The following is a 25,997-nucleotide window of genomic DNA, read 5'->3' as shown; positions in this document are numbered from 1 at the left end:
CTGTGAAGAGTACATCAGGGTATATGTAATCTGTGAGGAGTACATCAGGGTATATGTAATCTGTGAGGAGTACATCAGGGTATATGTAATATGTGAAGAGTACATCAGGGTATATGTAAAATGTGAGGAGTACATCAGGATATATGTAATCTGTGAGGAGTATATCAGGGTATATGTAATCTGAGGAGTACATCAGGGTATATGTAATCTGTGAGGAGTACATCAGGGTATATGTAATATGTGAGGAGTACATCAGGATATATGTAATCTGAGGAGTACATCAGGGTATATGTAATATGTGAGGAGTATATCAGGGTATATGTAATATGTGAGGAGTACATCAGGATATATGTAATCTGTGAAGAGTACATCAGGGTATATGTAATATGTGAGGAGTACATAAGGGTATATGTAATATGTGAGGAGTACATCAGGGTATATGTAAAATGTGAGGAGTACATCAGGATATATGTAATCTGTGAGGAGTATATCAGGGTATATGTAATCTGAGGAGTACATCAGGGTATATGTAATCTGTGAGGAGTACATCAGGGTATATGTAATATGTGAGGAGTACATCAGGATATATGTAATCTGTGAAGAGTACATCAGGATATATGTAATCTGTGAAGAGTACATCAGGGTATATGTAATCTGTGAAGAGTACATCAGGGTATATGTAATATGTGAGGAGTACATCAGGATATATGTAATCTGTGAGGAGTACATCAGGGTATATGTAAAATGTGAGGAGTACATCAGGGTATATGTAAAATGTGCGGAGTACATCAGGGTATATGTAATATGTGAGGAGTACATCAGGGTATATGTAATCTGTGAGGAGTACATCAGGGTATATGTAATCTGTGAGGAGTACATCAGGATATATGTAATCTGTGAGGAGTACATCAGGGTATATGTAATATGTGAGGAGTACATCAGGGTATATGTAATATGTGAGGAGTACATCAGGGTATATGTAATCTGTGAGGAGTACATCAGGATATATGTAATCTGTGAGGAGTACATCAGGGTATATGTAATATGTGAGGAGTACATCAGGGTATATGTAATATGTGAGGAGTACATCAGGGTATATGTAATCTGTGAGGAGTACATCAGGATATATGTAATCTGTGAGGAGTACATCAGGGTATATGTAATATGTGAGGAGTACATCAGGGTATATGTAATATGTGAGGAGTACATCAGGGTATATGTAATCTGTGAGGAGTACATCAGGATATATGTAATCTCTGAGGCGTACATCAGGGTATATGTAATATGTGAGTAGTACATCAGGGTATGTGTAATATGTGAGGAGTACATCAGGGTATATGTAATCTGAGGAGTACATCAGGGTATATGTAATATGTGAGGAGTACATCAGGGTATATGTAAAATGTGCAGAGTACATCAGGGTATATGTAATATGTGAGGAGAACATCAGGGTATATGTAATCTGTGAGGAGTACATCAGGATATATGTAATATGTGAGGAGTACATCAGGGTATATGTAATATGTGAGGAGTACATCAGGGTATATGTAAAATGTGCAGAGTACATCAGGGTATATGTAATCTGTGAGGAGTACATCAGGGTATATGTATTCTGTGAGGAGTACATCAGGGTATATGTAATATGTGAGGAGTACATCAGGGTATATGTAATATGTGAGGAGTACATCAGGGTATATGTAATCTGTGAGGAGTACATCAGAATATATGTAATCTGTGAGGAGTACATCAGGGTATATGTAATATGTGAGGAGTACATCAGGGTATATGTAATCTGAGGAGTACATCAGGGTATATGTAATCTGAGGAGTACATCAGGATATATGTAATCTGTGAGGAGTACATCAGGGTATAGGTAATCTGTGAGGAGTACATCAGGGTATAGGTAATCTGTGAGGAGTACATTAGGGTATATGTAATGTGTGAGGAAACATCAGGATATATGTAATCTGTGAGGAGTACATCAGGATATATATATAATCTGTGAGGATTACATCAGGGTATATGTAAGCTGTGCGGAGAACATTAGGGTATATGTAATCTGTGCGGAGTATATTAGGGTACATGTAATCTGTGCGGAGTACATCAGGGTAGTATAATAAGAGGGTATAATAATGGGGTAAATAATACATATCCATACATGTGTGTTATGCTGTAAAACAATCCTTTCTGAAAAGGCCAGTTTTACACTAATAAATAATGTCCTTTCTGATCACCCTTTTGGTCGACACTTTGCACCTCTGTAGTTTGGGGAATTTTGCTGGGAAAGTGTTGTCCTGGTATAATACGGGCGACCTCACTTCCAGCAGATATGTTTGGGCCCTTCTCTTCCTGGTTCCCAAATATTAGAAGGAAAGTTCCCCTCGGGCCTGCTCATCTGCTTATTTTTATCATCCTCGACTAAGGCCCTTATGCACACGCCCGTAGCCATTTGCACGGCCATGATTTTCGGGTCGTTGGGCCGCATATTGTCACCCACGAGCCGCCCGGAAATCGTGGCCATGTACATGGTCGCGTCCATTATTTTCTATGAACCTCGACCGCAGAACACGGCTGTAATAAGACATGGAGCCTGGACCGCAGAAAGAACGGACATATCTTATTACAGCCGTGTTCTGCGGTCCAGTCTCCTGGGCCATGCACGGACCGTGGAAAACACGGTCATGTGCACGGGCCCATAGAAATTAATGGTGCCGCAAGACTCCCGTGGATTTTAGGGGGCATTGCGGCCGCATAAGCACGTTCCACTTAGGCCCCATGCCATATATGGCATCGCCATACCTGGGGTAACCAGCTTAGCAGTTTATGAGATGTGTGTCTTCTGTGGCACAAACTGGGCACAACATATTGTTCACTAAAATGGCATATCAGCGGAAAATTGCAATTTTCACTTTTCACCATCCGCTGCGCATTAATTACTAATGGAAAAACACCTGTGGGGGCAAAATGCTCACTACACCCCTTAAAATGCCTTAAAGGGTGCAGTTTCCAAAATATGGGTAACTACTTGGGCGTTTGTTTTACTATTTGACCTCAGAGCCCTGCAATTGTGGGCCAATGCTGTGAAAATCACCACAATGGACCTCAAATGCGCATGTTGCTCTTCACTTCTGAGCTCTGTCATATGTCCAGGCAAATGTTTAATGCCTTGAGGGGTGTAGTTTCCAAAATGGGGTCACTTCTTGGGGGCTTCCACTGTACTCTGGTACCTTAGGGTTTTGCAAATGCAGCATGGCACCCAAAAACCAATCCAGCAAAAATCTGCATGCCAAATAGCGCTCCTGCCTTTCTGAGCCCCGCCCTGTGTCCAAACAGCAGTTTATGACCACATATGGGGTATTTCCGTACTCTGGAGAAATTGCTTTGATATGTGCCCTGTATGTCTCACACCTGCAGCAGCGATCAGCATTAGGAAGAGCCAGGAGTTCCTGCGGCACCGTTCTGTGGTCTGTGATGGCCCGGGAGTGGACCGCTCCAGTCACCTGACCTCACAGTGACACGAGGTCAGATGACTCAGGTCCAGTGTTCCCTATAAGGTGCGCGGCTGCCCACATTCCGCGATCTGCACGCTCACTAAACTTTAAAGCCCGCCTCACGGGTGGTGGGCTGATGCAGTGACATTGCGAGCACTGGAGGGGGCACCGGTGCTAGTGACAGACACATTCACTTGTATGTGCGTCCTCAGGACGCACATACAAATGTATACTATAGGCAGCAGGCAGGGCCGGCCTTAGGGATGTGCGAGCGCACAGGGCGCTGCACCCTCCCAGCATGTAGGGGGTGCCACTGGGCTCTGCCTCTACTCTGTGCTCTGCTCTTAGTTACATACACGTAAATAAGAGCCAAGAAGCAGAGGAAGCTCCGCCCAGAGCCCATCCTGTCCGAAGCCTGTGATCCTGTCCGAAGCCTGTGATCCTGTCAGCAAGGAGAGATGGTGAGTATCTATGTGTGTATATACAATGTGTGTCTCTGTGTGTATATAGTATGTGTCTCAGAGACTACCATATTAATACAATACAATTAATAAAGTCTATTCGCATATGAGGTTACTGTGGTTGCACCATTGAAGTTTTTGCTAGGGTGGAGATACTCGCAGGCTTTACATCCTCCACATTTAAAAGAATGTTAGTTTTACCCAGCCATGTGTTTGATGCGGCAGGTGTTGAAAGATGACTTTTAACTAGCCTGTCCCTTAAAATCCATCCCCCGACGATATGTGACAGAAGGATATTTCATAACTTTTTCACTGACATCTGGGTCTAAGCCGAGGATGCCCCAATAGTTTCTCAAAATTTCAAGCGCGTTATAAGATTGTAATTCTATAAACTCCTAATGCATGATAGCAATGGGCTAGGTAATGTCACTATCGGACACCCTCCCACATTTAATGCAAAGGCAACTCCATAATAGATATTTATATATAGAAAAATCAGAGTACGAAGCCAGGTATATATAAAATATAACAAATTGTATTATTTACACATATAAAACAAACATTTAAAAAGGTACATAATGAAATGGAGAGACTCTATAATATTGTATAATACAAGTAAACAGGCTATCCACGTGTATATAGCAATAAATATTGCACTGTATTCCTTACACTGAGGAGATATGAGATGGGAGGTGTGTTGTCCTATAAACAGCTAATCCCTCATGTGAACACCCATAAAGTAATATACATAATAGTCCTAGGGGCAGTTTTTCAGAAGGGAGAGCTTGAATATCATAAATAGGTATGGAGAACCTTACCCATGTCAGTATTCCTGGAAGGCTGGATAGCAAGTATTAAACCCAACACGCGTTTCGCGATGTCTGCTTCCTCAGGGGATGTATAGTGTCTTGTTGCAGTCTTGGTTTTAAATAGTGCAATGCCCAGGTGTTTTCTGTTTATTCAGCGTCCATAGAATAGCGGCGCATGTCCACCGACGCAACCGGAAGTGAGGCATGCCCCACTTCCGGCCTCCAGCTCCGTAGCGCACATCCGGGTTCCTGACGTGTACCAGGAATACCAGACATGCACATTGCGCTATGGGAGGTGGAAACGGAGCAAGCAACACACCCGGTCACGTGCACTTGGAGTGCGCACCTCATAGGACAACTGGGACAAGGAGAATCGCAAGTAACATGTTGCTAAACTAATGACGTAGCAAACCCCACCCATTCAATATATCCCCAAGGACCAAATGATAGCCAATGAGTATTGCGTGTATTGCCAAGGATTGTGATAGATGCGTGAATGTTGACATTCAGAAGAGGGGGAGAGAAATAATCTCCCAGAGAATGCTTATATACAACTCGATGACTAGTGGGAAAATATAGTGAACATAATACAACATTAATTATATTAGACCTCGTGAGACAAGTTTGGTTACACTAATTAGTGAGGTCACTGTGTAAAATTTAGGGGAATATAGATGTGGATGTGATTACACATCACACATATATCCCACGGCAAAGAAATATGCAAAAGAGACCACAGTTAGGGTCATTTCATAAAAAACAACAACATGTGACATAAAACACTTCTCAAAAGGAAACTAAAAAAAAGAGGAAGACATAGCAGGGTATCAATATTGAGCTACGTCACTGTACACGAAATTTATTGGCATTTTCTCAGTCCGTATTATAGGGGGTCATCTGGGTCCAAAGCTCATATTTCCTATATACAGGCACTCAGACTGAAGAGAGATGGTACATCAGATACCTAATAAAAAAATATTGTTTAGTACAAGACACAAAAACAATTGTAGGGTTAAAAAACGTGCTGATGGTAGGGTGGTTACACTTATTTAAAGAGAAGGGGGCAGAGCTTGACAGCGAGCAGAGAAGGTGGCTTGATCCGGAGCTACTGCTGCAACCCGACTTACCCGAACTCATAGCGAGATAGGACACGGCAGTATGGTGAGGACCATCAAAGATAAGGGCAAAGACCCCTCAATCACCCCCAAACCGGGGAAAAACCAAGCCAATTTGGACAAGTTTTTGAAGAAAACTCTAGAGCGCTCTCCGACGCGTACATCCAAGATGGCGCCGGAAGCACAGGAGATCAATCGGAGGCTGGGGGTGAGTCTACTTATGTCCCTGTGTCAAGAGGATTCATTAAAAGAGTTATTTTTAAAGCCCTGGGCCCCTTAGCCTTAGATTTGGCAGATATAAAAGCAGTCTTGCGACATATAGGGGACAGGGTGCACATGCTTGAGTCCACACATACGGAGGAGGTCAAATTTGGAGAGGCTGTACAAAAGACTTATACATATACAACATGACCACATTAACATGGCTTTATTGCTTTATTGCAAGCTGAAGATCGGGAAAACAAGTTGCCGCAAGAATATTAGGATTCGCGGCCTTCCGGAATCCATTTCACATGAGGTTTTGCCTAAAGTTGCTCGGGAGATTTTTGTTTCTATATTGGGAGAGGATAGAGCTGCATCAATTCACATTGAACATATACATCGGGCCTTGAGAGCTAAACCACGTTTGCAAGATCCACCTCGAGATGTAATCTGTGGTCTACTTAGCTATGTGGATACAGCTGCACTTCTGAAGCAAGCAAGGGCTTCAGAAGGAGTTTGTTATGAGGGAACCCCTATTCTTCTTTTCCAAGATTTGCTGTCCTCAACTGTTGCCAAACGTAGCATATTGAAGCCGCTGTTAGATATGTTGCGGGCTAACAACATCCCGTTTCATTGGCTGTATTCTTTTGGAGTGGCAAACATTAAGCAGGATAAGCAAATTGTGATTAGGAAACCAGAGGATCTTCGTGCTGCTTGGCATTTACTTGGATTACAACCTATAGACATTCCATCATGGCTTCCTTTAGCTCAACCTCTGAGGATACCTGCTCTACGTGAGACTGATCCCTGGACAAGGGTGTCTGGACATCGCTCGCCGTGAGGAAAGAAAAGCACTCCCATGACCCAAAGAGTGGATTCGACCTGAGGACTCTTGGTCGCTCCGTAGTAAATATATATCTGCATAACTCCTTGCACTAATTGATGACTTCCCGTTCAGTTTCCTTACTCCTGTATGGGCTTTGGGGAGATTTATAGTCATAACTGCATTGTTATAAGTTGACTACGGATTGTTTTATGGTCCTCACATTTGATTGTATAATGTATTATAAGTGTACTTGAAGTGTCTTATTGGTATTACACTTGAAATATAAAAAGCTGCTTGGGTGGGGTTTGGGTTGTTATGCCTTGAGGTTAATCTCATGTATTCTATAGTGACCCCCCAACTTGTATGTGTATTTCTCCTTTCTTTAGGGTGATGCTGCTTGTTCCTCTAGATGCTGGAATTACACCCTTTTCCATAGCTTTTGTTTTATTCCTTTATGGAATACGGTTATTTACTATTCTATTACTTTTTTGTTATTTTTGTAATGTCATGTGGTCTGAAAAGATATTGAGGTGGATTTTTGGGGGCTATGGCGGAACTTAAGATTGTATCGCATAATGTGAGGGGTCTGAATGTGCCACATTGTAACGTTCCCCGCCTTCCCCACGGCCTCTGCTCCGGTTCCGGCGTCCTCGATTACCACATGCTCATCCCGAGCTCCACTTACCCGATCCGGACGCTCTGCTGGCTCTGGACAGCGTCAGGTAAGTGCATCCCTTACCTCCCTCCGCGGCCGTCATCCTCGATGTGCGGCTGCAGTCACTAGAGGGCGCGCGCGCTGACTCGTCCTGTCATAAAGGGTCAGCGCGCGCCTTAATTAATAAGACTTCCTATTTAAGGTTCCTCCTTCCCTGCATCCATGCTTGTTCAACCAAGTTCCCCGTGAGTTTCCCTGTGCCCTGGATCCCTGTTTCCGTCCCTTCTGCCTTTTGTCTGGATTTCCCGTTACTGACCTCTGCCTGAACTTGACCATCCTTGTCTGCCGCCTGCCTTGACCTATTGCTTCCATACCCGTTACGACGTCTGCTGCCTGCCTTGACCTATTGCTGCCATACCCGTTACGACGTCTGCTGCCTGTCCTAACTTCTGCCTATCCATCCGACCGCCTCTACCCACTGTGTCAAGTGTTGCCTGGGTTCCAAACACCATCTCCCAGGCGACACCGAGGAGCCACGAACAACCCGGTGAGAACCGCTATTGGTTGAACAAGCCATGGATCCCCTTGACACAGCCCTGATTGACACGGCTGATATGGCTCAGGAGCTTTCCAGACAACGAGTCCGCCAAGATCAGCTGTTTCAGCTACTGCAGAATGTGTCCACTCGTTTGAACGAACTAGCGCCTCCGATACCACCACCGCAAGCTACTGTCTACAGTCCGGGACTACATTTACCTACGCCTGCCCACTATGAGGGAGACCCCAAGACCTGCAGGGGATTTTTTAAACAGTGCACCATCCACTTTGAAGTCATGGCGCATCATTTTTCCTCAGACCAGGCTAAGGTGGCCTACATCCTGTCCCTGCTGTCTGGTGAAGCGCTGGCTTGGGCATTTCCCTTGTGGGAGAGAAACGACCCCATCATGTACAACATTCAGAACTTTCTCTCCACGTTTAAAAGGGTGTTTGAAGAACCAGGTCGAGCCTCTTCTGCAGCTTCCTCTCTACTCAAGCTCCGGCAAGGAACCTCCACTGTAGACCAATACACCATTCAGTTTCGCACCCTGGCTACTGAACTCCAGTGGAATAATGAGGCTTTGGTATCTACCTTCTGGGAGGGTCTGGCGGGCCGAATCGAGGATGAACTTGCTGGCCGAGACCTTCCACTGTCCTTGGATGACTTGATTACTCTTGCCAATCGTATAGATATACGTTTCCGTGAGAGACAACAAGAATCTGCTCGAAGCAATCGGACATCACGGTTGGCACCAACCTTCCAAAGACCTTTTCTGGCCTCATCTTCATATCGGTCGGACAAACCCATGCAGGTGGAGAGAACAAGACTCAAGCATGAGGAGCGTCAGAAAAGACGCAAGTTGAATTTATGTTTTTATTGTGGTGGTAAAACGCACTTCCTTAGAGACTGTCCAGTGAGGCCGGAAAACTCCAATGCCTAGGGCAAGTAGGAGAGGCTACACTAGGTGGAAAACCTTCCTCTCAGAAGATGACCATACCAGCGAAGCGGTCCTTTGCAGAAACCACTTTCTGCATTCAAGCCTTCCTAGATTCCGGATCCGCTGGGAATTTTCTGTGCCAGTCCTTGGTAAATCGCTACCAAATCCCAGTGCAAAAACTAACAAAACCGTTGTCCATTGCTTCTGTAGATGGGAGGCTTCTACAGGAAACTATCTCGTCACCGAACCCATTCTCCTGTTAACTGGGGCACTGCACCAGGAACGTATCTCCTTCTATGTTTTAAAGAACTCTCTGAACTCTTTGCTACTAGGTCTACCGTGGTTGCAGAAGCACTCTCCTGTTATTGACTGGACTGGAGGTCAAATTACCAGCTGGAGTGACTTCTATCACCAACATTGTCTACAATCTATTCGCCCACCCATGCCTCAGTCTACAGAACCTAACTCAGCAGGACTTCCTACTCCATACAAAAGCTTCTCGGATGTTTTCTGTAAACAACAAGCTAAATCGCTGCCTCCTCACAGGCCATATACCTGGTCCCCAACTCGACGCCTCCCAGAGGCAGAGTCTACCCTCTGTCTTTGCCCGAGACGGAGACCATGTCTCTGTATATCCAAGAAAATCTGGAGAGAGGATTCATCCGTAAGTCCTCCTCTCCTGCTGGCGCAGGGTTTTTCTTTGAGGGAAAAAAAGACGGCTCCTTGCGTCCTTGTATTGATTACCGAGGATTGAATAATATCACGTTGAAGAACAAGTACCCGTTACCATTGATCTCGGCACTCTTTGACCGCCTACAGAGGGCGAAAATCTTCACCAAACTAGACCTTTGTGGAGCTTATAACCTCATCCGCATCCGCGAGGGTGACGAATGGAAAACCGCCTTCAACACTTGTGATGGGCATTTTGAATACCTTGTCATGCCCTTTGGACTTTGTAATGCTCCTGTAGTTTTCCAGGCTTTTGTTAATGACATATTTCGAGATCTGTTGTACAGCTGTGTGGTGGTATACCTAGATGACATTTTAATCTTTTCTCCCAATATTCAAACTTATCGTGTGCATGTGCGCCAAGTGTTACAGCGGCTGCGTGAGAACACTCTGTTTGCCAAGCTAGAGAAATGCCTCTTCGAGAGAACCAGCCTGCCTTTCTTGGGGTATGTCATTTCCGACCAGGGACTTCAAATGGATCCAGCCAAGCTATCTTCTATTCTCAACTGGCCTCGTCCACAAGGACTCAAAGCGGTCCAACGCCTGCTGGGATTTGCAAATTATTACCCCACCAGATTATTCCTCATTTCTCCTCTATGATAGCTCCTATTTCTGCTCTGACCAAAAAAGGGGTTAATGCTAAAGACTGGACCACGGAGGCTGAAACTGCATTCCAAGCTCTTAAAGTTGCCTTCTCTTCTGCTTCAGTCCTACATAGACCGGATTCCACCAAACCCTTTGTTCTAAAGGTCGATGCTTCATCTGTGGGAGTCGGAGCTATCCTTTCACAAAAGACTTGTGGAGGGAGACTGGTGGCCTGCGTTTTTCTCCAAATCGTTCACATCCGCTGAAAAAAATTATGGAATTGGAGATAAAGAACTTTTAGCTATTAAATTGGCCCTGGAGGAATGGAGACATTTGCTTGAGGGTGCACGGCATCCCATCATCATTTACACAGATCATAAGAACCTCCTATACTTACAGACTGCTCAACGCCTAAACTCTCGTCAAGCTCGGTTGGCATTATTCTTCTCCAGATTCGATTTTCAGCTTCACTACAGACCCGCTGGAAAGAATACCAAGGCTGACGCTTTATCTCGATGTTTTGACCCCACAGACCAATAGCCCAGCCCACAGTTTATTATAGATCCTAAACGTATTGTGAATGCTGCTCCAGCTGAAGTGGTACACATTCCTCGATTAAAGACCTACGTACCCCCTAAACAAAGGGATTGTGTTCTTCATTGGGGTCATGCCTCAATTTGATTGGCCGTCAGTACTGGTGGCCTTCCATGTCCCAAGACACTAAAGACTTTGTTTCAGCCTGCTCCACCTGCTCTCAAAATAAAGTCTCCCATTCAAGACCTGCTGGCCTTTTGCACCCTCTGCCCGTGCCTGACTCTCCCTGGTCGCACATTGCCATGGACTTCATCACTGATCTGCCTAGTTCTGCTGGGTGTACAGTGATCTGGTTTGTAGTGGATCGCTTTTCTAAGATGGCGCACTTCGTACCTCTCTCAGGCCTTCCGTCATCTTCCCGACTGGCAACGCTGTTTATCAAGCACATCTTTCGCCTGCATGGTCTTCCTAAGCATATTGTTTCTGCCAGAGGAGTTCAGTTCACATCAAAGTTCTGGATAGCCTTGTGAAAACTGCTGGAGGTCAAACTAGACTTCTCTTCCGCGTACCATCCTCAATCCAATGGTCAAGTAGAGCGGATAAACCAAATACTTGAACGTTTCCTCAGGAATTTCGTGTTTCCGCAACAAGACGACTGGGCAAGTCTGCTTCCATGGGCCGAATTTGCCTACAACAACCATACGGGGGAATCTATCCGCTCTTCTCCCTTCTTCTTGGTGTTTGGCCAGCATCCAGGAATTCCCCTACCAGTCTCTGCACCTTCTGAGGTTCCAGCTGCTAACACGGTCCACCGCGACTTTGTATGGATATGGCAAAAGGCCAAGGACTCCATCCAGAAAGCCGTAGCCAGGTTTTAGAGAGACACGGATAAAAGAGGCAGGTTTCCCGCCGCAGCTCCTTCCTAGGGATAAAGTCTGGCTGTCCACCCGGTACATACGTCTGAAGACCCCTTGTTACAATCTAGCTCCTCGGTTTCTGGGCCCCTATGAAATAACAAAACAAATCAATCCAGTAACTTTCAGACTTCGCCTTCCTCAGTCTCTGAAAATCTCTAATTCCTTCCATATTTCTCTGCTGAAACCCACTATACTCAACCGTTTTTCAAAGAAAATTCCTGTCCATCCTCCGCTGGCAGGATAATGCCAAATTTGAAATTCAAGAGATCCTGGATGTCAAAAGTTCACGGGGGAGATTATGGTACCTAGTGGACTGGAAAGATTATGGTCCTGAGGAGAGGTCATGGGAGCCCGTGGAGAATATCAACGCCCAAGCTCTTATCAAGGTCTTTGAGCGAAGGTTTCCAAGCAAGCCTAAAAAGAGGGGGCGTAAATGGGGGGTACTGTAATGGCTGCCGCACCGTTCCCCACCTTCCCCACGGCCTCTGCTCCGGCGTCCTCCATTACCACATGCTCATCCCGAGCTCCACTTACCCGATCCAAACGCTCTGCTGGCTCTGGATGGCGTCAGGTAAGTGCAGCCCTTACCTCCCTCCGCGGCCGTCATCCTCAATGAGCGGCTGCAGTCACTAGAGGGCGCGCGCGCTGACTTGTCCTGTCTTAAAGGGCCAGCGCGCGCCTTAATTCCTAAGACTTCCTATTTAAGGTTCCTCCTTCCCTGAATCCATGCTTGTTGAACGAAGTTCCCCATGATTTTCCCTGTGCCCTGGTTCCCTGTTTCCGTCCCTTCTGCCTTTTTGTCTGGATTTCCCGTTACTGACCTCTGCCTGAACTTCACCATCCTTGTCTGCCGCCTGCCTTGACCTATTGCTATCCATACCGGTTACGACGCCTGCCTTGACCTATTGCTGCCATACCCGTTATGACGTCTGCTGCCTGTCCTGACTTCTGCCTATCCATCCGACCACCTCTACCCGCTGTGCCAAGCGTTGCCTGGGTTCCAAGCACCATCTCCCAGACGACACAGAGGATCCACGAACAAACAGGTGAGAACCGTTATACACAGAAGCATAGTCAAGTTATTAGAATGTTGAAAAAGCAGACTGCAAACGTGGTCCCCTTACAAGAAACCCATTTCAATCGTACAAAACTCCCTACTCTTCCTACCAGAGATTTTAATTTATGGTTCCATTGCCCTTATCAGTCTGCAGCTCGAGGTGTTAGCATAGCTATACATAAATGCATTCCATTTTCGTTGTTAACGCAATTGGAAGACTCGGATGTTAGATACTTATTTATAAAAGGGAAAATATGTAATGATGTATACCTTCGTATAATTTTTATTTCATAGCTATCTAAAAACAGGGGTAAAATCACCACTGTGAAAAGCCCAACCGTGTATTTAAAAACGTATTAAACAGAATACTCCCAGTCCTAGTTCGTTTGCGAACCCTTAATGACTGGGTATGTAAACAGAGATATCAAAATATGGAATCAGCGTATAACATTGGTAAAGCAGTGGTTTGGACCCTCGTTCACACAGGAGCCTGCGTTAACCGCACCAGATTCTTCCAATGTACAGATGCACAACAATGCCACTGCCCCCTACGCAAAATTCCCTCACTTCACCCGACCCTACGCGTTTCTATACTTATCATCAGGGGTCTGTCAGTCTGGCCAGGATGCCAGCGATATATCTTCAGCAGCAGATATTCTACTGCACAACACGGAAGCATGCACGCATAGATGTCAGCGGCATGCTTCACTCTGGGACTCTGAGTCACTATGAACTGAATACTCCGCCCCCTGGCTCCGGCAGCATACATCAAACAGCCAATCACACTGGCCCAGCACATCCATGATGCTCAACCATGTGACTCCCGGCTGTCAGCTGACATACCCGGAAGTAACAATGTAAACAACACAGAGCATGCAGACTCAATGGGAGGCTGTAGAAGTATCTATTTACTACACAAAGCCTCATGCTATTCAAGGATGGAGTATAACACTATAAGGTTGGATATATGTTGCGGATCAGCTCAGGGCCGCAATTGGACTACCACGATAGGAGCACCTACCCTGAAAATACATAATATATGGATAGAAGAACGACGTAATTGTAAACCTCACTTAAACCATTTGACACACTCCTGGACTCAATTGCCATACCTGCTACTTATTGATTGATATATTTCAAGTGACTACACTGGGACTAGGAATGCATTACCATACCCCCACCCAGAGGACCAAAAAAGCCCTATGACTTGATATGGATTGTGTATTAAATAAAACAGGTATAATTTGTTTGCTCGTTTAAACCTTCAGGATGTACGCAAGCCAGTCTGTAGATCCATTGGGCCTCTTTACGCAGAATTAGGTTATCCCAATCCCCCCCCCCCCGTTTAGGAGGACGTACCAATTCAATTGCCTGAAATTTTAAACATTCTTCCCTGCCTTGATGTTTTGCATGCACATGTTTTGATATGGAAGTATCTCTTTCATTTGTAACATCTCCAACATGTTCCCTAATCCGGCGCCGAAACTGCCGTATCGTCTTGCCCACGTAATTCAGTGGGCACGGACATGTGATTAAATAGACAACTCCAGCCGTTTTGCAGTTCACAAAATCTCGGATATCATACTCAACCTTGGTGGTAACACTTTTGAATTTTTTTCCACTTTGAATGAAATCACAGGCTCTACAACTACCACATCTGTGTGTACCCGGTATCTGCCTGTCTAACCAAGTACCCTTTTGGATTATTGGATCAAAACAACTCTGCATCACCCTATCCCTGATGTTTTTACCTCTACGGAACGTGACTGAAGGCCATTGTGTTATCTGATCCGCCAAGTCCGCATCGGCTCCTAGGATACGCCAATACCTCTTGAGGATTTCCATGATCTCAGATTGTTTGGAGTCAAAAGTACCTATGAGCCTAGTGACCCTTTCCTCTTGACGTTGTCTAGGGACTAAAAGGCTCTGCCTATCTGCATCCCTCGCTCCCTCATAGGCCTTTCTAATTACCCCCTTAGGGAATCCCCTCTCCTTCAATCTGTTTGTGAGGTCATGTGCCTGTGACTCAAAATCGTCCATTGAACTACAATTTCGGCGTACTCTCATGAATTGGCCTCTGGGAATCCCACGTTTGAGGGGATAAGGGTGACAACTGTTCCATTGTAGGAAACTATTGGTTGCGGTCTCCTTTCGGTGTACTTTAGTACGTATTGTGCCTTCCTTAGTTTTAATTATCTTAAGATCTAAAAAAGATAATTCCTGATCACTGATTTCACATGTGAACCTGAGCCCTAGATCGTTTGTATTAAGGGCTGCCACAAAATTATTGAATTCCTCCACTGTGGAATTCCAGAGCAACAACACGTCATCAATATATCTAATCCAGATACCTATTGATGAAGTCCATTTGACAAATGTATCCCCAAAGACAACTGTCTCTTCCCACCAACCAAGAGACAAGTTTGCATAAGTTGGAGCAGTGGGACTCCCCATTGCTGTACCACGTTGCTGATGAAAAATACGGTCTTCAAAGATAAAAACATTCCTTTCTAACACAAAGTGTAATAATTGCAAAATAAGCTGGTTATGAGCCACATATTGAGTGCCCCTAGATTTTAGAAAGTATTCCACTGCTTCACAGCCAAGTCTATGTGGAATGGAGGAATACAAAGCCTCCACATCCAAACTCGCCAGAAATTTATTTTGTTCCAAAGTGATACCCTCAATTTGTTTTAAAACATCCATGGTATCCCGTACATATGATGTGAGACCTAGCACAAACGGACGCAGCACCTGGTCTATATATGTACTCACATTCTGGGTAAGATTATTAATACCTGATACAATGGGTCTACCACGTAGGGGAGGATAGCCCTTGTGGATTTTTGGCAGGCTATAAAAGCATGCCATAATAGGAAATTGAGGAAATAGAAAGTTGAATTCGCTAGCACTGATCAAAGACCTGCTCTTTGCATCCCGCAGGATACCTAAAAGCTCCTTCTTGAACACTGCTGTGGGGTTATCTTTTAGAATGGTGTAACAGTCAGGATTGAGCAAAATGTCCTCACACATTTTCTTATAGTCTTCTCGACTCATGACCACAATGTTCCCACCCTTATCGGATGCTTTTAGAATGATATTACGTCTTTTTTCCAAAGTGGTAAGAGCTACACGTTCAGACCAAGACAGATTGTTATCAATGCCCCTCATATCCTGACTCAAAGCTTTGATCTCTTCACCCACCAAATCTACGAACAGATCTACGTTGGTAAAATCTCCCAATGGCGGCAACTTCCTACTTCTAGTTCTTAGATTAGTAAAAGGACCCAGTCCTGGGGTTCTACTTGATTCTTCAAGTAACCCTTCCAGTGCTTCTAGTCCTTCTAAATCAGATTCCTCTAGACCCATTTCCAGACATTTTTTCCTGTTGTAATGTTTGAAAAACTTAATCCATTTTAATTTACGAGCAAACAAATTCAAATCCTTGATCCAGGTAAATGAACCAAATTTTACTGTGGGGACAAATGAAAGTCCCTTCTCTAAAAGCATGATCTCAGATGGACTCAGAATATGTTCCGATAAATTAATTATTTGTAACTTATCCGTTCCTATTCCCTTTATAAATCCTTTTGTCCCCTCAGCATGTAGCGGGAAATGGGGGGATTGTTGGATAAAAAATTATTACTGCCACTGTTGGAAGAAGCTCTGGCTCGGCCTCTATTCCTACCTCTGGCACCTCCCCTAAATTTTTGTCTACCTTTTTGTCTACCACCACCAGTCCCAGAGAATGGGCCTACTCTTTCAGAGTCTGTTGTTTCACTCTCAGATGTAGAGGGGTCAGATTCTCTTTGACCCCTATTTCCCTGCTGCTGATGTTGTTGTTGCTGCTGATTAACAAAATCATAAGCTTTTTTCTCCCTAAATTCCTGCAGATCACTCTGGAACTGGAAGTGCTTACGCTCTTTTAGATGACAAGTAAACCTCTCTAAGGATTGTTGCAAGGTTTTATCCTTTTTATCAAAACCTGGGGTATCAACCAGAGTCTTGACTGTCTCAATCTCTTTTTTCAGTTCCACACTGATGTGATCAAACTGAATAATCTCTTCCTCAACCAAAATTTGCATAAATCTCAGTGAACTCCCTGTAATCTCCTGCTCCCACCTCTCTTTAATGTTAGGTGTCTTTAATCTGGGGGCTGGGGTAATAGGGACTCTGAGGCCTCTAGGCACTATTTTGTTCTTAAGATAGTTCTCTAGACTCTGGATTTCCCACCAACTTCTTGTATAATCCTTGTGTAATCTAGTGAGGTTTTTAAAAGTGGATTTAAGGGACACACCCTGCGTTGTATACGTCAGTTCACACTCAGAGAAGACGCTTTTTGCCTCACTGATCCATCCTTCTGTATTTAGGTCAGAGAGTGCAAAGGCTGCCATACCCAGATATATTAAATTGTATAATGAACTGTACTAATTTGTAATAATTCACTGTATTTTAACGATATATATTGTGCTCCCACAAATATGAACATTTGAAAATTCACTGAAGTGATAAATGAGTAAAATGTATAATTTTTATTTCATAGCTATCTAAAAACAGGGGTACAATCACCACTGTGAAAAGCCCAACCGTGTATTTAAAAACGTATTAAACAGAATACTCCCAGTCCTAGTTCGTTTGCGAACCCTTAATGACTGGGTATGTAAACAGAGATATCAAAATAAGGAATCAGCGTATAACATTGGTAAAGCAGTGGTTTGGACCCTCGTTCACACAGGAGCCTGCGTTAACCGCACCAGATTCTTCCAATGTACAGATGCACAACAATGCCACTGCCCCCTACGCAAAATTCCCTCACTTCACGCGACCCTACGCGTTTCTATACTTATCATCAGGGGTCTGTCAGTCTGGCCAGGATGCCAGCGATATATCTTCAGCAGCAGATATTCTACTGCACAACACGGAAGCATGCACGCATAGATGTCAGCGGCATGCTTCACTCTGGGACTCTGAGTCACTATGAACTGAATACTCCGCCCCCTGGCTCCGGCAGCATACATCAAACAGCCAATCACACTGGCCCAGCACATCCATGATGCTCAACCATGTGACTCCCGGCTGTCAGCTGACATACCCGGAAGTAACAATGTAAACAACACAGAGCATGCAGACTCAATGGGAGGCTGTAGAAGTATCTATTTACTACACAAAGCCTCATGCTATTCAAGGATGGAGTATAACACTATAAGGTTGGATATATGTTGCGGATCAGCTCAGGGCCGCAATTGGACTACCACGATAGGAGCACCTACCCTGAAAATACATAATATATGGATAGAAGAACGACGTAATTGTAAACCTCACTTAAAACATTTGACACACTCCCGGACTCAATTGCCATACCTGCTACTTATTGATTGATATATTTCAAGTGACTACACTGGGACTAGGAATGCATTACCATACCCCCACCCAGAGGACCAAAAAAGCCCTATGACTTGATATGGATTGTGTATTAAATAAAACAGGTATAATTTGTTTGCTCGTTTAAACCTTCAGGATGTACGCAAGCCAGTCTGTAGATCCATTGGGCCTCTTTACGCAGAATGAGGTTATCCCAATCCCCTCCCCGTTTGGGAGGACGTACCAATTCAATTGCCTGAAATTTTAAACATTCTGCCCTGCCTTGATGTTTTGCATGCACATGTTTTGATATGGAAGTATCTCTTTCATTTGTAACATCTCCAACATGTTCCCTAATCCGGCGCCGAAACTGCCGTATCGTCTTGCCCACGTAATTCAGTGGGCACGGACATGTGATTAAATAGACAACTCCAGCCGTTTTGCAGTTCACAAAATCTCGGATATCATACTCAACCTTGGTGGTAACACTTTTGAATTTTTTTCCACTTTGAATGAAATCACAGGCTCTACAACTACCACATCTGTGTGTACCCGGTATCTGCCTGTCTAACCAAGTACCCTTTTGGATTATTGGATCAAAACAACTCTGCATCACCCTATCCCTGATGTTTTTACCTCTACGGAACGTGACTGAAGGCCATTGTGTTATCTGATCCGCCAAGTCCGCAATTATACATTTTACTCATTTATCACTTCAGTGAATTTTCAAATGTTCATATTTGTGGGAGCACAATATATATCGTTAAAATACAGTGATGTATACCTTCGCTAATCTATATTCTCCTAATGTTGGCTTATTCGGACTCTGAACATGTTACGTGATTTTTCTGAAGGGATTTTGGTGGTGGGGGAGACCTGAATTTACCCCTTAATCTGATTTTAGACACCACGGGATCACAGCATGCCTTGTATAAGACGCTAGCACACTTGAACAAGGCTTTGAATTCCCTGCACTTGACAGATGTCTGGAGACTGCTGCATCCGTTAGATAAGGATTATTCTTATTTCTCACCCACCCACAATACATATCACAGATTAGATTATATTTTTCTTTCGCAGCAGTATACTTCACTAGTCCGTTCTGCGGATATAGGCCATATTTTATTATGAGACCTTGCCCCGATTTTAGTGTCTATAAGTTTAGTAGGTATTCCTAAGGGAGATTGGTGTTGGAGACTTAATGACACTCTTATAGCGGATAAGACTAATGCCCAGATTATTGAAAACCATTTATCTCAATATTTCACTCATAATGTTTCAGATTCTATTTCGAATCCGATTGTGTGGGAGGCTCATAAATCGGTGATCAGAGGTGAGCTTATTTCCCTGGGAACGCATGTAAAGAAAAAGACCAATGCTGTACTAAATTCTTTATTTTCTCAGATTGCCCTTTTGGAGGGAGTACACAAGAAGACAGTAGCCATCTCTTCATTAGCGGAATTGACTAGTCTTAGAGATAAGGTGAAAGACATTCTTAATGTTAAATCCGCCCACCTCATCCAAATTTCAAAATATAAGCAATATGCTCATGGTGACAAGGGGAATAAAATGATGACGGCCTTAATTCGCAAACAACAAGCGAAGACTTTTATCCCAAAGATTAAAAAGAGACAGGGGGAATGGTTTCAGACACTGCTCATATTGCAGAGGCGCTGGTGCACTCCTGTTCCAGAGAGGTCCCAAGGGCAAGTAAATGGTATGTGGTTACTTTTCCAAGCTCTTCTCTTCCGCAGAACGCAACTACTCGCATCAAATTGGCCCTGGAGGAGTGGAGACATCTACTAGAGTGCACAGCTCATCCAATCTTGATTTTTACGGACCACAAGAATCTGACCTACCTCCAGACGGCCCAACGGTTGAACCCTCGTCAGGCCAGGTGGTCACTGTTCTTTGCAAGGTTCCAGTTTGAGCTTCATTATCGCCCGGCCGACAATAATGTGATGGCCGATGCCTTGTCCAGGTCTTTCGAGACAGAAGACACCATTGAGAGTCCACAGAACATTATCGATCCATCTTGCATTGTCTCGGTCAACCCCCTGCAAATTGGGGACATTCCTCCTGGGAGGACTTTTGTGCACCTGGCTGATCGTGGAAGAATCCTCCGCTGGGGTCACTCTAGACTGGCAGGTCATGCAGGGTTACGCAAGACCCGGGATTTGATTGCTCGTCATTTCTGGTGGTCCACTCTGCCCAAAGATATTGTGGACTTCGTTTCTTCCTGTGCTGTATGTGCAGCCAACAAGGCCACCCACTCCAGAGCTGCTGGCCTGCTCCAGCCATTGCCTGTGCCCAATGCTCCCTGGCAGCATATAGCGATGGACTTTATCACGGACCTGCCTCTCTCTGCTGGTGGTGGACCGATTTTCGAAGATGGCCCACTTTGTTCCTCTTACCGGTCTTCCTTCTGCTCCTCAGTTGGCCAAGTTATTTATCCAACACATCTTCCGCCTGCACGGCTTGCCGCAGCATATTGTGTCTGATCGGGGGGTTCAGTTCACCTCGAGGTTCTGGAGAGCCCTCTGCGGACTTCTTGGCGTGAAGTTGGACTTTTCTTCTGCCTACCATCCTCAGTCTAATTGTCAGGTCGAGAGGATCAACCAGATTTTGGAGAACTACATACACCACTTCATCTCCAAGTAGCATGATGACTCGGTGAAGCTGCTCCCGTGGGCGGAGTTCTCCTACAATAACCACACCAGCGAGTCTACTAGGAATACACCGTTCTGCATTGTCTACGACCAACACCCACGAATTCCTCTCCCGGTGCCTGATACTTCCAAGGTACCTGCAGCTGATTCCACGTTTAGAGACTTTTTGAAGATCTGGCAGCAGACTCGATCCTCCATCCTAATGGCAGTGGAACCGCATGAAACAGAAGGCTGACACAAGGCGAAGAGAGCCTCCTCGGTTTCTTCCTGGCACTAAGGTCTGGCTGTCATCCAGGAATATCCGACTGAGGGTGCCGTCATGTAAATTTTCCCCAGGTTCCTCGGACCATTCGAGGTTCTGCAGCAGATCAATCCTGTCGCCTACAAGCTCCGGCTGCCTCCTACCCTCAGGATTCCCAACGCCTTCCATGTCTCCCTCCTGAAACCTGTGATCCTGAACCGCTATTCCAAGACTCCCCTTTTTATTTGGTGGATTGGAGGGGGTTTAGTCCTGAAGAGAGGTCCTGGGAGCCAGAGGAGAACCTCAATGCCCCTACTCTTCTGAAGTTTCTCTCTCGCTCTGGTCCCAATAAGAGGGGGGATACTGTTATGTCCGTGGCTGCGGGCTGTCAGCTCCAACCTCCCGTTGACAGCCGCAGCCACGAGTCGGCAAGTGCTGGCCCCAGCCTCCTCAGGAGACGCCAGTGCTCGGATCCACTCACATCTGCCGAACCCCGTAGGGTGCGCGCGCACGCTCGTGCCCGCTCTTAAACAGTCCCTGTCCCTGTATCTATACTTGTTTCCAGTTCCTGTACCTAGCAATCCATACATTCCAGGTTTAGCACCGAGCCGTGCCAAAGTCATGCTGCGCTACATCCACGTCTGACCTGCTCCACCTTTCCTGACGTCTGCCTGCTACCTAAGTCCCAGCCAAGCCTGCCCTGCTGCTGTCTGAGCTGCCACAGGTACCTATAGACCTATAGACTCTCACCTGCTCTCTGTTGGCCAGCTGCCTTACTGCCAAGGCGGTACGGCCGAGTGGGTTCACAGACCCTTCGTGACAGTTAGACTTACATGTCTCCAAGCACTTCGCTGAAATGAACCATACGGAGAAACAGTTAAAATTCAGGATAATTGACCACATCCCACCCCTAGGTTGAGGTGGTGACAAAGTGGCTTTTTAAAAAAAAAAAGGGAACTCGAATGGATATTCAGGCTGAATACTCTTAGACCCTTAGAGATAGCTCCGATTCCTGGCATTAACCCCTTCGATGCAGCAATCCATTGTGATCGTTGCATCCTAGGGATTTGTAACAAATCGGCAGCCTTGCCAAGCGATCGCTAGGCTGGCGACTGCTACTATGGCAACAGGAGCCGTAACAATGGCCTCCTGTCTACCATTACGGAAGCTGATTAGGCCCCGCCCAGAGGCGGAGCCTGATTGGCTTGCTGTCAGTGAACAACTGACAGTTCCAATACATTGCACTACATAGGTAGTGCAATGTATTAGAACATCAAACAAACAGTTGGACCTTCAAGTCCCCTAGTGGGACTAAAGAAAAGTGTAACAAAAAAAAGTTTCAATAAAAGTTGTAAAAAATACAATAAAAGTTTCAAGTAATAAAATAAAACACAATCTCCCCCTTTTTCCCTTATCAAGTCATTTATTATTGAAAAAAATAAATAAACAATACATATTTGGTATCGCTGCGACCGTAACAACCTAAACTATAAATATATTATGTTATTTATCCAGCGCAGTGAATGCCGTAAAAAAAACAACTAAAAAATAATGGCAGAAAAAAATACAAAAAAATTAAAGTTATGTCTCTCACAACATGGCGACAGAAAAAAATACATTCTCTTTCCAAAAGTAATTTTATTGTGCAAAAAGTTATAAAAAAGTTCTATAAATTAGGTATCGCCGGAATCATACTGACCCGCAGAATAAAGGTAACATGTCGTTTATAACGCATGTTGAACACTGTATAAAAAAAACCCTAAAAAACGATGCCAGAATTGCTGTTTTTTTTGTCACGTTGCCTCCCAAAAAAAGGATAACAAGTGACCAATAAGTTTCATGTACCCCAATATGGTACCAATAACAACTACAGCTCGTTCCGCAAAAAAAAAAAAAGCCCTCATACCACTACGTCTATGAAAAAATAAAATAATTTAAGGCTCCAATAAGTCAGGAAAGAAAAATATCCAGTTGTGCAGCCCGAGGGGAAAATTTCTTCTGTTTCAAAAGGCGATGTATCAAGGCACTAAAATTAGGGAACCAGGAAGGGGAGGGCCCAAATATATCCGCTGGAAGCGAGGGCGCACGTATTATACCAGGACAACACTTTCCCGGCAAAATTTTTTTTTTTACCTTATTATTATACTACCTGACTATGCCCCTGATATACTCTGCCCAGCTCACATATGCCCCAGATTATAAACGGAAACACAAGTAAAACTCCAAACAAACTATTACCAAGCAAAATCCACGCTCCAAAAGCCAAATGGCGCTCCCACCCATCTGAGCCCTACAGTGTGCCCAAACAGCTGTTTACTTCCACATATATGGCATCGCCGTAACCGGGAGAACCCTTTTAACAATTTTTGGGTGTGTGTCCCCAGTGGCACAAGCTGGGCACGACATATTTGCCATGGAATTGGCATATCTAGGGAAAAAATTTAATTTGCACCTTCCGCAGCGCAATCATTTATGGAAAAGACACGTGGGGTGAAAATGCTCACTACGCCCCTTAATAAATGCCTTGAGGGGTGCAGTTTCCAAAATGGGGTCACTAGTCAGGGGTTTCTTTTATTATTTCACATCAAAGCCTCTGCAATTTTGAACCAATACTTTATATGTTGCCAAATTAGGCCTCAATTTTACATGGTACGCTTTCACTCCTGAGCCCTGTCGAATGTCCAGGCAAAAGATTAGGGCCACATGTAGGGCGTTTCTAAAACCGGGAAACACAGCATAATTATAGAGCTGTCTTGTTATGGTGGCACAAGCTGGGCACCACATATTGGCGTATCTAAGGAAAAATTCCCATTTTCACTATCCCACATCGAGTGCACACGAATTTCTGCAAAACACCTGTGGGGTTAACATGCTTACTACACCCCTAGGTGAATACCTTGAGGGTGTTGTTTCCACAATGGGGTCACTTCTGGGAGGTTTCCACTGTTTTGGTCCCACAGGGACATTGCAAATGTGCCCAAACAGCAGTTTATGACCACGTGTGGGGTATTGCCGAGAGAAGCTGCTTTACAAATGTTGGGGTACTTTTCTTTTTTTTTATTTGTTGAGAAAATGAACAATTTGGAACTAAAGCTACGTCTTATTGAAGAAAAATGATTTTTTATTTTCACTGCCCAATTCTAATAAAATCTATGAAACACCTGTGGGGTCAAAATGCTCACTACACCCCTAGATGGATTCCTCAAGGTGTGTAGTTTTCTCAATGGAGTCACTTTTTTGGTGTTTTCACTGTTTTGGTCCCTTAGGGGCTTTGCCAATCTGACCTGGCCTCCGCAAACCATTCCTGCTAAATTTGAGCTCCAAAAGCCAAATGGCGCTCTTTATCTTCTAAGCCCTGTTGTGTCTCCAAACAGCCGTTTATTACCACATGTGGGGTATTGTTTTACTCGGGAGAAACTGCTTTACAAATGTAGCTGTGCTTTTTCTTATTTAGTCCTTGTGGAAATTAGAAAAAATTAGCTAAACCTACATTTTCTTTGAAAGAATGTAGATTTTCATGGCCCACTTTCAATAATTTCTGCAAAAAACCTGCGGGGTCAAAATGCTCACTATACCCCTAGATAATTTCCTCAAGGGGTGTAGTTTCCCAAATGGGGTCACTTTTGGTGGATTTCCACTGTTTTGGCACCACAAGAGCCCTTCAAACCCGACATTGTGCCTAAAATATATTCTAATAAAAAGGAGGCCCCAAAATCCTCTAGGTGCTCCTTTGCTTCTGAGGCCAGTGCTTCAGTCCATTACCACACTAGGGCCACATGTGGGATATTTCTAAAAACTGCAGAATCTGGGCAATAAATATTGAGTTGCGTTTGTCTGGTAAAACCTAGTAAAAATAGATTAAAAATGAATTTCTGCAAAAAAAAAATTTGAACATTTCCCCTCTATGTTTCTTTTATTCCTGTGAAACGTTTAAAGGGTTAAGAAACTTTCTAAATGCTGTTTTGAATACTTTGAGGGGTGAAGTTTTTAAAATAGGGTGATTTATGGGGGTTTCTAATATAGAAAGCCCTAAAAGCCGCTTGACAACTGAACTGGCCCCTGTAAAAATAGCCTTTTGAAATTTTCTTGAAAATGTGAGAAATTGCTGCTAAAGTTCTAAGCCTTGTGATGTCATAGAAAAATAAAAGGATGTTCAAAAAACGATGCCAATCTAAAGTAGACATATGGGGGATGTTAGTTAGCAACAATTTTGTGTGGTATAACGGCCTGTCTTACAAGCAGATACATTTAAATTTAGAAAAATGCTAATTTTTGGCATTTTTCACGAAATTTTGGTGTTTTTCATTAATAAATATCGAATTTATCGACCAAATTTTTCCACTATCATAAAGTACAATAAGTCACGAGAAAACAATCTCAGAATCACTTTGATAGGTAAAAGCATTCCCAAGTCATTACCACATAAAGTGACACATATCAGATTTGAAAAAATGGGTCTGGTCCTGAAGGCCAAAATAAGCTTTTTCCTCAAGGGGTTCATAATTCACGGTGGGTGTTAAAAGCACGATCCGGGTGTCTCAGACTAGCGCTGACACCTGGATCGCGCTGTTAACCCCTGCCTCTGGTCCCGGAGACATGACCGGGACCTAATTGGTTCAGATCCTGGTCATGTGATCGTAGGGAAAGTTTGTTGTAGCAACGAACTGGAAAGTTTGTTGCTACAACAAACTTTCCCGGGGACCGATTGGAGGTGCTGCAATCGGTTAAAAGGCAAAACCGGGGGCCATACAACAGCCCCCGGGTCTGCCATGCACAGCAGCTTATGAGAACCAGCCGGAGGCCGGTCCTCATAAGCTTCCTGTCAGTGTGACTCTCAGCGTCACACTGACAGTTTATAATACGTTATACTA

General features: G+C 44.4%; 1 long non-coding RNA gene across 1 annotated transcript in view; it reads right to left on the bottom strand.

Annotated features, from left to right (window-relative positions):
* Positions 1–4,467: 4,467 nt before the first annotated feature.
* LOC142704368 (uncharacterized) overlaps positions 4,468–25,997 on the bottom strand; it is an 89,574-nt gene continuing 68,044 nt past the window's right edge. Inside the window, exon 5 of the long non-coding RNA XR_012867853.1 lies at positions 4,468–5,725. This is a non-coding gene — a long non-coding RNA (uncharacterized LOC142704368). The remainder of the gene's footprint in view (positions 5,726–25,997) is intronic.

Source organism: Rhinoderma darwinii, unplaced genomic scaffold (genome assembly GCF_050947455.1).
Source record: "Rhinoderma darwinii isolate aRhiDar2 unplaced genomic scaffold, aRhiDar2.hap1 Scaffold_3279, whole genome shotgun sequence".
Classification (NCBI taxonomy): Eukaryota; Metazoa; Chordata; class Amphibia; order Anura; family Rhinodermatidae; genus Rhinoderma; species Rhinoderma darwinii.
Note: the sequence above shows the minus strand (reverse complement) of the source record. Positions and strands in the feature narration are given on the sequence as shown.